Source organism: Rhopalosiphum padi, chromosome 4 (assembly GCF_020882245.1).
Source record: "Rhopalosiphum padi isolate XX-2018 chromosome 4, ASM2088224v1, whole genome shotgun sequence".
Classification (NCBI taxonomy): domain Eukaryota; kingdom Metazoa; phylum Arthropoda; class Insecta; order Hemiptera; family Aphididae; genus Rhopalosiphum; species Rhopalosiphum padi.
Window position 1 is genome coordinate 55,103,914 of NC_083600.1, and position 13,803 is coordinate 55,117,716.

Genomic DNA, 13,803 nt, shown 5'->3' on the forward strand with positions numbered 1-13,803 from the left:
ATATTAAAATATTATATTAATAATATAATAGTGTAATGTAACGTTGATAAAAATACTAATATTTTAGAAAGTTATAAGAAGTGTGTGTAAATACCGTTACCAATGATACATCATTACCTTCAATTGTTTAAATATAATTAAATGGCAATAAAGACAAAAAAAAAAGATTTAAAAAAAAGATTTTACAAATCCCCCAGACATTTTACTTAAAGAGATTAGGTATTATACATCACTGAATATATCTATTATCTAAGTAAACAAAACTTGTACTCATTGTTTTTCCCAAACATAAACTAAGATTAATATGTATTGAGTTTGGTTTTTAGTGTACTTAATACAGTATGTTGTATACATACTGTATTTATTACTTGGTATACCGAACCATATAATATTGTAACAACTAATATAAATATAAGTATAACATACAAAAGTAAATAGTTTTTTTCCAAGTTAAATAAATGGTTTGGAAAGTTTTTATAGAACGTATAACGTACCTACAGTTTCATAGTTTACACCAATAGCGTATCCAGGGGATGGTTAAGGGATTGGAACCCACACCCCTCAGAAAATTGTTAAATTATAAAACAAATTGCTAAATATTAAAATGATTTTATTGATATCAAATATGAAATAAAACATTATAATTCAAAAAAATAAAAATAATAACTGAATTAGTGTATATTGTTGACTATATAATTGTATCGAATAAAATCATTTTCAGATAAAAATGATAAAGTTTGCTCCTTGTAACCCGTTTAAATTAAATACTCAGTGGTTATCACTACACGTCAAAAATATAACTATTGATAACAAGTGATTTGTATTAGTGTTTTATTATTTTGTTAAAAACTTCAGTAAAATGAGCAACAAATTAAGAGCAACATTTTAGGTAGATGAACTTGCTAGTAGAAAATACTAATATATACATATTTATATTTTTTAAAAAGATAAATATTTACATATTTAAACTTCTACTATAAACGTAAAAAAGTAATTAAGTGTATAATTATAATAAAAACTATACAAAATTGAAAACAATTTAATTTATTATATTTCTTTGAACTCTCTTCCAAAAAAAATTCTAGATAGGTACGCTACTGGTAACACCCTTCTATTCATTTGGTTAAATAAGTTATGGACGTTTCAATCAAAAGGACTTAACTAACAGATAATTTTGAAATCAGACAATTAACGAATATAAAGTATATAATATAAGATTCAACAAAATATAATAAAATACTTGTCAAGTATTCTATAACAAGTACCAAGGTATTCATTTTTAAAAACACTTATAAAACGTATACGATTATATTATATTTATTTATTAATTATTGAACTATCATAGTAAGTTAATTTTTTTGTATAAAAAAAATATTATTTTGGAAAATTAAACAAATTGACAAATAATAGGTACCTATAGTATATTATTGATAAAAATGGCAACATCGTACAGAAAATGATATGCAATCGTGTTTGGGTTATTTTTTCAGTTCATTGTTTGTTAAAAAATAAATGGAATCATATTCCCAAAAAGGTAAAAGTACGGAATCGTGATCTACTGACTTACGGTATTAATGGTGTATATTGGTGTCTGAAATTTTTTATCAGTCATATATCTAGTCTAATAAATATACAAGAAAATAAATAATCTAAATGTTACTTAATAATATTGTTACTATTACGATTTACGGGCATTTGATGCGAATATTTGTATACAGTGAGATAATTTTTTCGCTCTCATGCACAATATTTCGAAAAGGGTTATATGTTTTGATTAAAAACTTTTACAGAATGATTTTCCGTAGACAAGGATAATGTGCACCGGTCTCCAATTATTTTTTGAATGAGACTCGGCGCTCTCGAAGTTTTTGATGAGCAAGTGAATAATATACTATCAGACACTCTGCTGGGGGCGTGAGGGACTCCGTGCCAATTTTTTGACTGACAGCACGGAAATTAACTTCGTATAATGCAGAAGACGGTGGCGATAGTCAAGGCGAATTCATCATTCCAACCCCCCTATAGCCAACCTAGCTGTCAACACGCGACGGATTCGAATTATAGGTGTTTCAAAACGGCTTACATTATATATTCTCAGTGACATTTGAAATTGTTTTTATTTTATTCATTTTTCTCGAGAATTAAAAACACGAACGAACTGTGAGTGAAGTAAAAACAGTATATCTACTACACCAATTACGTTTGTTATTTAAAGTTAATAAACTCTATAGATACTTTACTCGTTAATATAATTATAGTTACATGCATACCTTCTTTTTTATTATGTATTGATATATATATAAGATACCTATATTTATGGTACCATACATAATATCATGGGTGGATAGACCATTTTTGGCCTACCGGGAAATTTTAAAAAGGGCCCCCCCACATGAAAAAAAAGTCTAAAAAGGGCCCCATTACCGAAATACGAAGGGGGGCCCACCGGGAAATGCCTGGTTTCCCGGTAGGCCTACCTGCCCGTGCATAATATATATGTATAGTATATATTTTTATCATATGGGCTGATCTATAATTAATTAATAAATTAATTGTAATTTTGGATGAATTCAATAATTTTTAAATAATTTATTTTAATTCCTCAAAACACTTCAATATTTATGGAATAAAAAAATTTATAATTTAAATGTGTAGAGGTACAATAAACACCATCGTTTATATAGGTTCGTGCCATATATTCAATTGTATACGGAAAAAAACAATAATGAAGGACTAGATTATACAATATGCGGACACAATTGGTGCATTTATGTTTCATATAATTACGATAAAAATGGTATGTATTGGGAACAATGTTTAACGTAGCGAAGAAAAAAGAGAAAGAGAGAGAGCGATAATAAATCAAAAACTTCATCGTCGCAGCCTAGGACTAATGAAGTTTGACGTGTCACTTTTTTATTATTATTATTTTTTCACTCCACCAAGATCAAAAGACTCCCCCCGGTAATCGTACGGGTGGATAAGGTCATCAGGGCACTGAACACGTTTTCGATACACACACAATTACACCACACCAACGTATTTAAGTATATTGTATAGGTACATGTGTGTTGTGTGCGTGTCTGTGTCTGTTTGTGCATGTGTATACCTGTTAATAACGTTATTACCGAGCCCGGTTAATGGTGTATAATCGTTTTCCAATCCGGTGACAGCGACTAATTGTATTCGACGCTATTAATAATATTATTATTTACTATGATTATTTCATCCTCTTCGCCTTCTTACCCAACCACCCGGTGTGTCAGCGCCGCCGCCACGAGAACCAATTGAGATGTCAATCGGATAACCTTTTGAGGCCACGTCGTCGAACAATTCAATCGAACATGCGTGAGAACTCGTGATCTTTAAGTTGCTCGAAGCTGGCGCTCCCAGTGGTTATAATTGTAACGGTGTCAATATTTATACCACATGTTTGGGCACGAAAAAAAAAATTCAATTCACCAGTAAAATTAATTTTTAAATCCATAAAAAATACATTATGTTTGTAAGTTGTAAATGTATCATATTATACCATTTACGGTTGTAAATGTAACCACGATTAATGCGATGACTGATGATTAATTTTAAACAGTTTGTATGAAAAAATATGAAGATTATAACTTGTATACCTATTGAGTAATACACTAACATCACAATTACCATATTTATAAGGAGCGGAGGAGATACAAGAGTGATTTATTATCACAGTTAAATATACATTAATGCATTATAAATATTATACAGTACGTCTCAATAAATATAGTATAGGTAACGCTGTATAACTTTTTAAATATTACAAGTAATATCAAAGAAAAAATGATATTTATTAGTAAAAAAATAAAAATTGTTTATAATAATATCCAAAGATATAATTGCCTATATTAAATGAAAATGATAAGGTTATGCACCACTTTTTTAAAAATATTTTTGAAATGTATGTAAAATTGTATTTTCAAATAATTAATTAATAACCATTTTATTTTTATATTTATAAGTACCTACTTATTTCTATAAGAGTTCTATTTTTTATTAAAAATTAATCTTATTTATGTATAAATTAATAATTGTATTATAATTTATAAATATAAATTGTAATACAAATATATTATGTGTGATTTTTATTTTTAAGGTAGGTATATAGGTTATGTACCTATGTAGAACTTAAATTTTATTTAAATATTTACATATTTGATGTTAAATTTCAATCGTTCATATGAATATTACCAACACCAGTTACAATTTATATAATGCATATAATAGATGTCTTGGCACTGTTGCATCCTTATTATTGTTTTATCTCTCTACCATAAAAAATAAGAAAATAATAAATAAATAATAAGATTAAACGAGTTTACCTGTTTCAAGAACAATATTCTTCTGCATGAAGGGTGTGGTTTACTAATGTCGTTTTCCGTTCCGGTAATCTAATTTGATTCTCAGAAGATGTTGATTTACTATGTGCAAAAACTTTTCTAATTTCCTAACCACTTGGCATTCGCAAGAACAATAATAATGTAATCGTACTCACAAGTCACAGATAACACTTCTCTCTCTCGCTTTGTCAAGCTATAGGGATATAGAGGGTAAAAGGGTCCGAATAGTATACGCTTCCGTTGTATTTTACTTAGAGTTTATGATAGTTGTCCCGTTGTCCACAATCCATAACGTCTGATGTATATTTGTCTCAGCCAAAATAACTCACATTATATCTGAATCGACTGAACTGACAACAATACAATCATTACACATTTTACAATTCATTCTAAACACACTTTCGAATTAATTTGAATTAGTAATCATTATTAGGTATATAACATAGAATAATAAATCATTTTACTCAATAGAAACGGAAAGAAAATCTAATTAAAAATTAGTATTAATTTTAAGACTGTTAATAAATTAAACTATAAAATAAATACATAGAAATATTCTCATTAATTACCGTTAAAATTAATTATAGAAATATATTTTTAATTTTAATTTTAAGTATAAGTATATTTTATATATACAGTTTTATACGAATTTTTAAATTTAAAAATAACTTGAAAGTGTGATTTATACTATTATACTTTCTAGTATTTAATTTATTTTGATGTAAGTAATAACACATTTTTTAAGCTTTTTAAAATATAAGAAATATTCGTAGAATATATTAAATAATATTTATACTATGTATAGTGATTTTCGTAAAGTAGTTGTTTAATCAGAACGATTAAAATATTAACAATTTTTTTTAAATGTAATTCCGAATTTCTATGTGTGTACATATTAATACACGTTATTGTGGGAGAGGAAAAGGTTAAAACTAATTAAAATTCTACAGTGTTTTAAATTTTCTTAAATATACCCCTAAACCTACTAATTTACTAAAAAAATTTTTTAGGTTAAATACTACCAATGGACCAATTTAAATTGTATCAAAAGATTTGTATTTATAAACCTTTCTATTATAGAAGAAATACAGGTTTGTACATAATGTCTAATTTATACAACCAAATATTTTAATTTGTTATTGTATAAGTACATACTTAATTTAAATTTTTAAAAATTAGTTAATTAAGTTCAGGCATTTAAACTTAGTTATAGATTTACAAAATACAAAGTTTCGGTATTGAATAGTTTTTATATTAAATTATAGATAAAATAAAGACTAAAAGACATGTTTTTAATAATAAGATAAAATTGGGTCTACCTTTATAATATTTCAAATTATTTTTACTAACATTGTCATTTGTTATGTACTACTAAATCATTTGTTCCTACCTATAATATAATATATAGAATCGCAAATATACATTTCAATAAGTTAATTATTTTCAATAGTTTCCTGTTCAGAAACATCTCGGTCACATACAAGTATAGGTACATCAGCTTGTTCCAATTGTTATGTCTCCGTATCAATCCGGAGGCATCGCTTATAAAGAGAGAAGGAAATAAAAAAATAAAAAAGTACCGTTCTCATTTGGTCCGTTGATAAATCACCTGGAGCCTCCTCTACTCACAAACACATTTTGATTTGATATCTTTATTATTATTGTTATTATCATTGACAGCCGAGACGGATTCAATTCCGCTGCGACGGCGGCACCGTTTCTGCAACAAATCTATAACGCCGAAATAAAAACATCGCTGTTAATAGAAATATCCTTATGTATGTACGTACGCATGCATGCATATATATATATATACGTATGTATTTAAGTATACGTATATATGTGTATTATTTGGGACAAGGTGCACGGCGGAGAGAAGGAGAAGAAGAAGTCATTATTGTTATTATATTTTTTTCATCACTCGCTTCACGGGTGTCTCACTATAAATCGGTATACACAATAGAAAACAATAATTTTTGTTTTTTTTTTTCAAAACCCGAAGATTTTTTTACGGCGTTGTTAGTTGTTACTATAACGTGATACCCTCTAGATGGTCTTCTTCAATTTCCGTTTAGGACCAAACATAAATCAACCGATTGGGTTTCCTATGTCTCTTTTTAACCGCTGATTTTGCTCTCAATCCCATCATCGCAATTGGTCCGCTCCGGGAATTGAAAACATGTGGTACATCGTTACACTAACATAAAACTAATACAGATTATCGTTTTCGAGTAAACAATGGTTTAGAAGAAAAATATGTATTTTATTACTTATTTATTATATTATATTTATACAACCCAAAACCATACATTTGAACAAGATTCCTATATGGGGCCTGCAAATTCATAAAAAAATAAAACAAAAATATTATTCTCATACAATAATCCTGAAGAAATAATTAAAATATTTTTCCAATCAAAATTAATTAGATTATAGATAAGTTACATTTTTATTTTATTTTTATTTTAAATTAATATCGTTTTAATATTAATGTACAAAATTGTGGGGGGTACGGGTATATGTATATCTCTCTATTATATAATAATATCTATAGGTATTTGTCTATAGTTATTGTATGTGTATTATTTTGAAATATTGTACATATTAATCAATATTTTTTATTCAACCAAGTATAAGTATAATATTTCTATAATGTCAGAAACACTGAATAATTTAATATATTGTATGTAAGGAATTTATTATTAAATATTAATTCCTATTATAAAATATTATGATTTAAGTGTTTAATTTTAACTTGATTGAAATATATAATAATAAAATTACAGGAAAGAAAAGTCCATAGTAATATTTTAATGTACATATAAAATTGAGTTGAGTTAATGATTTATCTTTACTTAATAAATATGTAAATATAATGTTTATAAATACATCTTATTATAAGATATATGTATATTTATTGTAACTATTTTCAATTCAATATATCCACCGTCTGCATTAATAAATAAATACGTTATACTGCCTTATAGTTAAATGTAGCAATTTAATTGGGGGTTGTTATAGAATACATGAAAACAATAAGATTGTGTATAAGAAAAATAAAATAAAATTTATACCAACGTCATAATCGTAAATTTATTTTCTTACAAAAAGTGATAATTTAGACGAATATATCTTGTAATATGTATATACAATGTCTATAATTTTATATTAAAAAAAAAAAATAATAATAATCGTTAAACGTGCTTGTTCGGAGATGTAGTAGATGTAAAACCTGGCAACCCGTAAGATGAGGTAATAAATTATATTCCTATACACGCCAAAACTCCAAAAATTGGTACGTCACTTTATAGTAAAGTACCTACGCATACTACGTTTATTATCATAAAAAACTCGTATAGCAAAAATGTGATATCATATAATATAGTTATTATATATTTAGGTACATCGATTACAGTTATTACGGCGGAAATATTATGAGTTGCAGTAGATATATTATATTATCAACATTTTGATTGATTTCCAAGTTATATACCTATATAATTATAATTTTGATGGTTATAAATTTGTCTGTATACGATATCATAATTTATTGTTTACGGATAAGCTGTCTGGTTAAATTGTTAAACTCTAGTTTTATAATATGAGTTGGCCTCGTGTACATTATAGGTGATCCAGTACATAACTACCTATACCTATATACGCAATAACTTCGTTATCATCTATAACTTTTATACACATACATTTATCTATTTACGATCATTTTATTTATGGGATCATCCTTATTGTCGTACTTTTTCATCAGTAAAAATATACAATATTTTAAAAAAGTCTTGTAATATTATTTTGGATGTAATCATCATATTATTATAAATATAATATTGTTAAAATGATAATCACAAAATATTTAATATGTTACATGAAACTATTGGTCCGTGTTCTTTTTGTTAATAAGTGTAAATGGTTTTACAGGTTTATAATATATATTAAAAAATTATATAATGGCCGGTATAATATGACATTTTATTATAATAGCTATTATTATTGTTATTGTTATTATTTAATAATACAATAAAATATCAATAATTCTTTGAATAATTATTTTATGGATGACTATCATACATCGTAAAGATTTGAATTAAAAATACATTGATAAAAACTTGATTTAGATTTCTGATAGATTTTTTTCGTGTATATAGATTGAATAAAATGTATAAATAGAACCCCGTATTAGACTTTCAAATTTTAGGTATAAAAACAAAATTTTTTTATGAATTTCTAACTACAAAATAATTTACTAATTTTCATGAATTTATAAATGTTATCAAAATTCCAATTTTAAACGCTTATAAAAATATATTGTGACAATAGATTTTAGATAATTTTTAATACAACTTATGAGGAGCTTAGCATTATATTTTTAAGTATTTCTACCTAAGAAATAATTTATTTATCAACATTTATAAAAAAAAAAACTTAAAATTTCGAAAATCTCAATTGTTTATAAATGACTCAAAAATATTTGAAAACATTTTTTGAAAATGTCATAATAGTATCAATAATTATTTATCTTTGAGTTATGCCAATAAAACAAAATCAATTTTCTTGAAAATTGGATTTGAATAAAAATTCTTGTTTTTCCTTAATTTTTTGGTCTTTCTCGATTATAAAAAAAAGTACTGGGAAATTTTAACTTTTGACCTCTCAAAGTACCAACTAGATCTAATTTCTACCAACAACCATCCATATTATTGAAAATTAAAGCGTTTTTACTGACCCAAAAAGTGATGACAGACTGATAAAAAAAATACAAATCATGTTTTATAAGTCAATTCAGAATATTTATTAAAATTTTTTTTTATCAATAACAGGCTTTTAGTGAATTTTATTTTTTGTATTGTGTATATAAGTATGCGTAATATTATAGTGTACCTATTATAATTGTGTATATAATACTGCAGTATAACACATTAATAGCCATTCGTTTATTTTGCATCAATTTTCGTTTCTATTTACTTAGCTAGGAGAAGTCATAAATATTATTCTAACAAAGGAAACCTTTGAATTAATAAGAAAAAATTAACAAATATTACACAAACAAAAGTTATTTAAACGATAGTACAATTTGTCAGTATTTCCGTAGATTTTTAACGGGTTATGGTTGTAGCAGTATATGCCGGCGGCGGCGGTTTTTAGACAGCTGCTATAGAGATACTTATGTTGGTGAATAGTGCGCTTGGGTCATTAAATACGCATTTAAGGCGATCTAATAATTAACAACTTGTCCGACACTAAGACGGTTTTATTTATGTCTCTATTAAGGCGGTCGTAAATATAACAAGTAACCGCAGAGGATATTAATATATTTTACCGGTCCTTTAGTTTTTTTTTACCGCCGTCGGTTTTCGCCCGAAATATAATAATATTATTATCATTATATACCATGCAATGAGCGTATTAAAAATAAAGACCAGTCAAATCAAATTCCTTAGAAACCGTGTTCAAAGTGCTGTTTTTGTATAACTCATCCGTCATCGTATTTATTATATTATGATAACATATTGTTAAAAACACAAAAGTTGCGAGAATTTTGGTCAACGTTAATATATTTAACTTAGTATATTGTTACAGGTTGAACTTTAGAGATATAGGTATTACGTATATTTAATTTTTTAGTTGAAAACATTTACAATATGTTGATTAATTTTTTAAACATAAAAAAGACAGATATGTATTTGCATACTATACATTACTCGTATAAATTAATGATGAGGTAGATAATTTAATTATTTAAAATATTAAATAAATACATTTTATATTTTATTTTATTTTCAATATATTGAGTTAACCCTCAATTTTAAAATTAAAAATCTCCAATATTTTATATGTTTATATTTTACCTCTGCTTATAAAAAAAAAAAAAACCAAAAATAGCTATAGTTATCAGACACTAAAGTATTATTAATTTAACAGAGTTTTGTCGTTAAACTTATGAAAAATTGAAATTACACTCTTCCCAAAAATATCACATTACAGGTAACTCAAAATTTGAAGGTTATTAGAGTATAATAAACTAATTAAATATTAATATGCTGTTATACAATTTTTTTTCCAAAAGATCCATTAATCTCATTAATTATAATTTTAATTTAATTTCTCAGAAATGCAAAGCACCCTCAGGTTTTTTTATTAACATTGTGTCTATTATTTATAGGTAGGTACCTACTATATAATATTAATAGGTATACAAAACCGAAAACTAAACTGTAGTTTAGTAAAATCCGCCGCCATGATTTTAATCTTATATCTAATACGAACTAAAAAAAATGTTTGCCTGCTCAACTTATAATTTCAAATTTCATATAATAGATGTCTATAACCAATTCAAATAAAATCATGAGTAAATAATACTTGTAATATTATTAAATAGGTAGCTTAAATAATAAATCATTTGGTTACAAAATAATTAAAGCTTTAGTACGTTTCCAGCAGTTGTGTATTGTTGAGATGCAATCACGATAATATTTTAAGGAGGTGAATACAAATATTGTGACTTTCCTAAAAAGTTAATTAATACAAACTACAAAATGTTATCCAATTGTTATTTCTAGACTAATGTATTTGAGTCACTTTGTTGCATTATTCGTATATCAAATTATGACTAAACGCAATACTGCGCTACAACTGTAAATGTTCAACTATATATATGTTTGCTTAATATTATTCTATTTTCTAAATGGCTATGACGAGTATGTATACCTATGTATATTTGATGAATCTGTGGTGGACATTTGAAATTGCAGGGGCGCAGGTGCAATTTAAATTACCCTGTACACCCACTGTGGATAGATTCAAGTTATATAGACTACATCATCCATTATTATTTCGGCTAAGGAATTTAAGTATTGATAACTGACTTTAATAATGGTTAAAATATTTAAAAAAAAATTTTCTAAACTTTGGTAGTTTCCTAAGATATAATTATTTTAATAATATGACTTGAAAGAACAAATTTTAATAGAAAATAATACCCATTAGCCCCAACACGAGCTAAATCAGTGGTGTCCATTACACATTATGTTTTATCAATATATTTTGTAAATAAATAATAATAATAGTTACATTAATTATAATCATTTAATTCTTTTGTCAATATCTGGTGCCGTTGAAAAATATTTTGTAAATTTTAATTCAAAAGTAATTTTTATTGTATTCGAAATCCGATTTTATATTCTATTTAGATTACATTTTTTTAAAATTATTTTTTAATTTTATATTCAATTTACTGTATTAAAAATCAAATTTAAAACTTGAAATTCATTTATGGAACAAAAAATTAAAGACCACTAAACAAATGTGTTTAATTATCAAATTATCTATTTGATTGAATTCAACTCGCTTTGGAAACCCAGTGACAACGCAGTATCAAATAATTTCCCCTCGCCAAACGCCGATCAACAGTCTATATGCATTACATACAATTCAACGGAAATCGTTATTATACAATAATTGGATCCGGGGACATTTCCATTTAGAAGTGTAACAATAATAATAACAATAATAATCAGGTCTCTGAGGATTATTATTACAGGCATCGCTGGTTTCCATTACGGCATGTAAATCCTTGGTAACAAACAAAACACCGTGATTTGTGCGGATATTGTCCCATCGGGGGAACAATATCTACCCGATAATGGTTGCAGAGTTATTTATTCAACTCCTTCCTTCTTTCCACTATTTGTAAGTTGTGTTGTATGTGATTATACGTAAAAAAGAAATATGTAATTATTAGTTAATTAGTTGTATATAACAATTAATAGTACTGATGTACTCATATGTTAGTTACAATAAATTAAAAACTATAATACACGGATAATAGAGAACAATATATTCTTTTCATAACCAGCACAAACAATTTAATTATTATGTAGAAGCACAAAACCAATCACAACATGTTAAATACCTATTACAGGGGGGATGAATCTATTGTTAACTTTTTAACAGTATTTAGGTGTATGTAGATAATAACAAATATATTTATATTTTATAAGTATTAAGTATATATGTATAATTGTACTTAGTATAATATACCAACTATTGGATCTTTTAATAATAAAATTTAGGTACTATATATTAATATTTTGCAAAACATTTTTTCGGTGATATTTTTTTACTTATTTATCTAAAATTTAAAATAATTGATATGATTTGAATAACGAGTATATTATTTTGCTTAAACCTAAAATATCGATGCTATCAATACAATACAGAAGAAAAACGACGAGTCAATTCATACAACTGTACTTTAATAAACAGTGTTCACTGTTCAGGAATTATGATTTCCTAATTAATGAAAATAAACTCATGCTTTAACTTCAAATACTTAGAATTACACCATAAAGTAAGACCTTACTCTATGAATTACACTCAAATTAATTCAAGTTAACAAAAAAAATAGTTAGATAATAAAACATTTTACCATCATCAAAAAAATTAAAACTTTGAGAATATGGTAATTTTTAAAATACGCAACTACGGATATTTTTTAAAATTAATAAAGAAAGATTATAACTATATTATACTTAAACAAGTGTTTTTTTTCAAAAAATTATTATTTTCCTAACATTTTTATACGAAAGTGAAAATGGATTATACCATATTTTATTTTATAATAACCACTTTATAATTAAAAAGTTATAAAAATCTTATAACCAATTTTTACCGTTTAACATTACATACAAATCGTTTCGAAAGTTTCGATCGCATTAATTTACTTTATAAAATTTTAAACTTTTCTCTTCATTAAGAGATATTAAGAGATATTGAGAGGTCAAGTTGCCAATGACATTATTATATAGACATTTATAGATCCTTATTATGTAATAGAAAGATAAGTCGTTGGGTTGTCATATGCAGCGTGCACACGTTCGTACAGCATAAATACAATATAATATGTTACTATATAACTATATGTATATTATAATAAAAGTATATATAGATAATACTTTTCACTACTACTACTATAATACTATTCATTACTTCTACTTGTACTAGTTGTATTGATACTATGATACTACTTAATAATAATTATGGACTCTTGTTCTTTAATGTTAATCAATTATTTTTATTTTTAATTAAAATTTGACAGACGACCGATAAATATACTCGTATCTATGTATGTAAGATTTAACTTCCTTTATTTATTTATACTAAATATATAATAGTTATTAATATAGCATAGAAGATCATTATTCGTGAAATAATCTTTAATGTAGTTTGTTAAAAAATATATAAATTAGTAAATAGTAATTCCTGTTATTTTTGAAATTAATAATTATTTGCAAAAGCTTTGGACGTGTAATAGTTATTTTTAGTTGTATACCATCATTAAAAATTATATTTAAAAAAATATCAAATCATATCCCAGATAGCATTTTCGTAATGTTAATATTTTAATAATATCATATCTTCA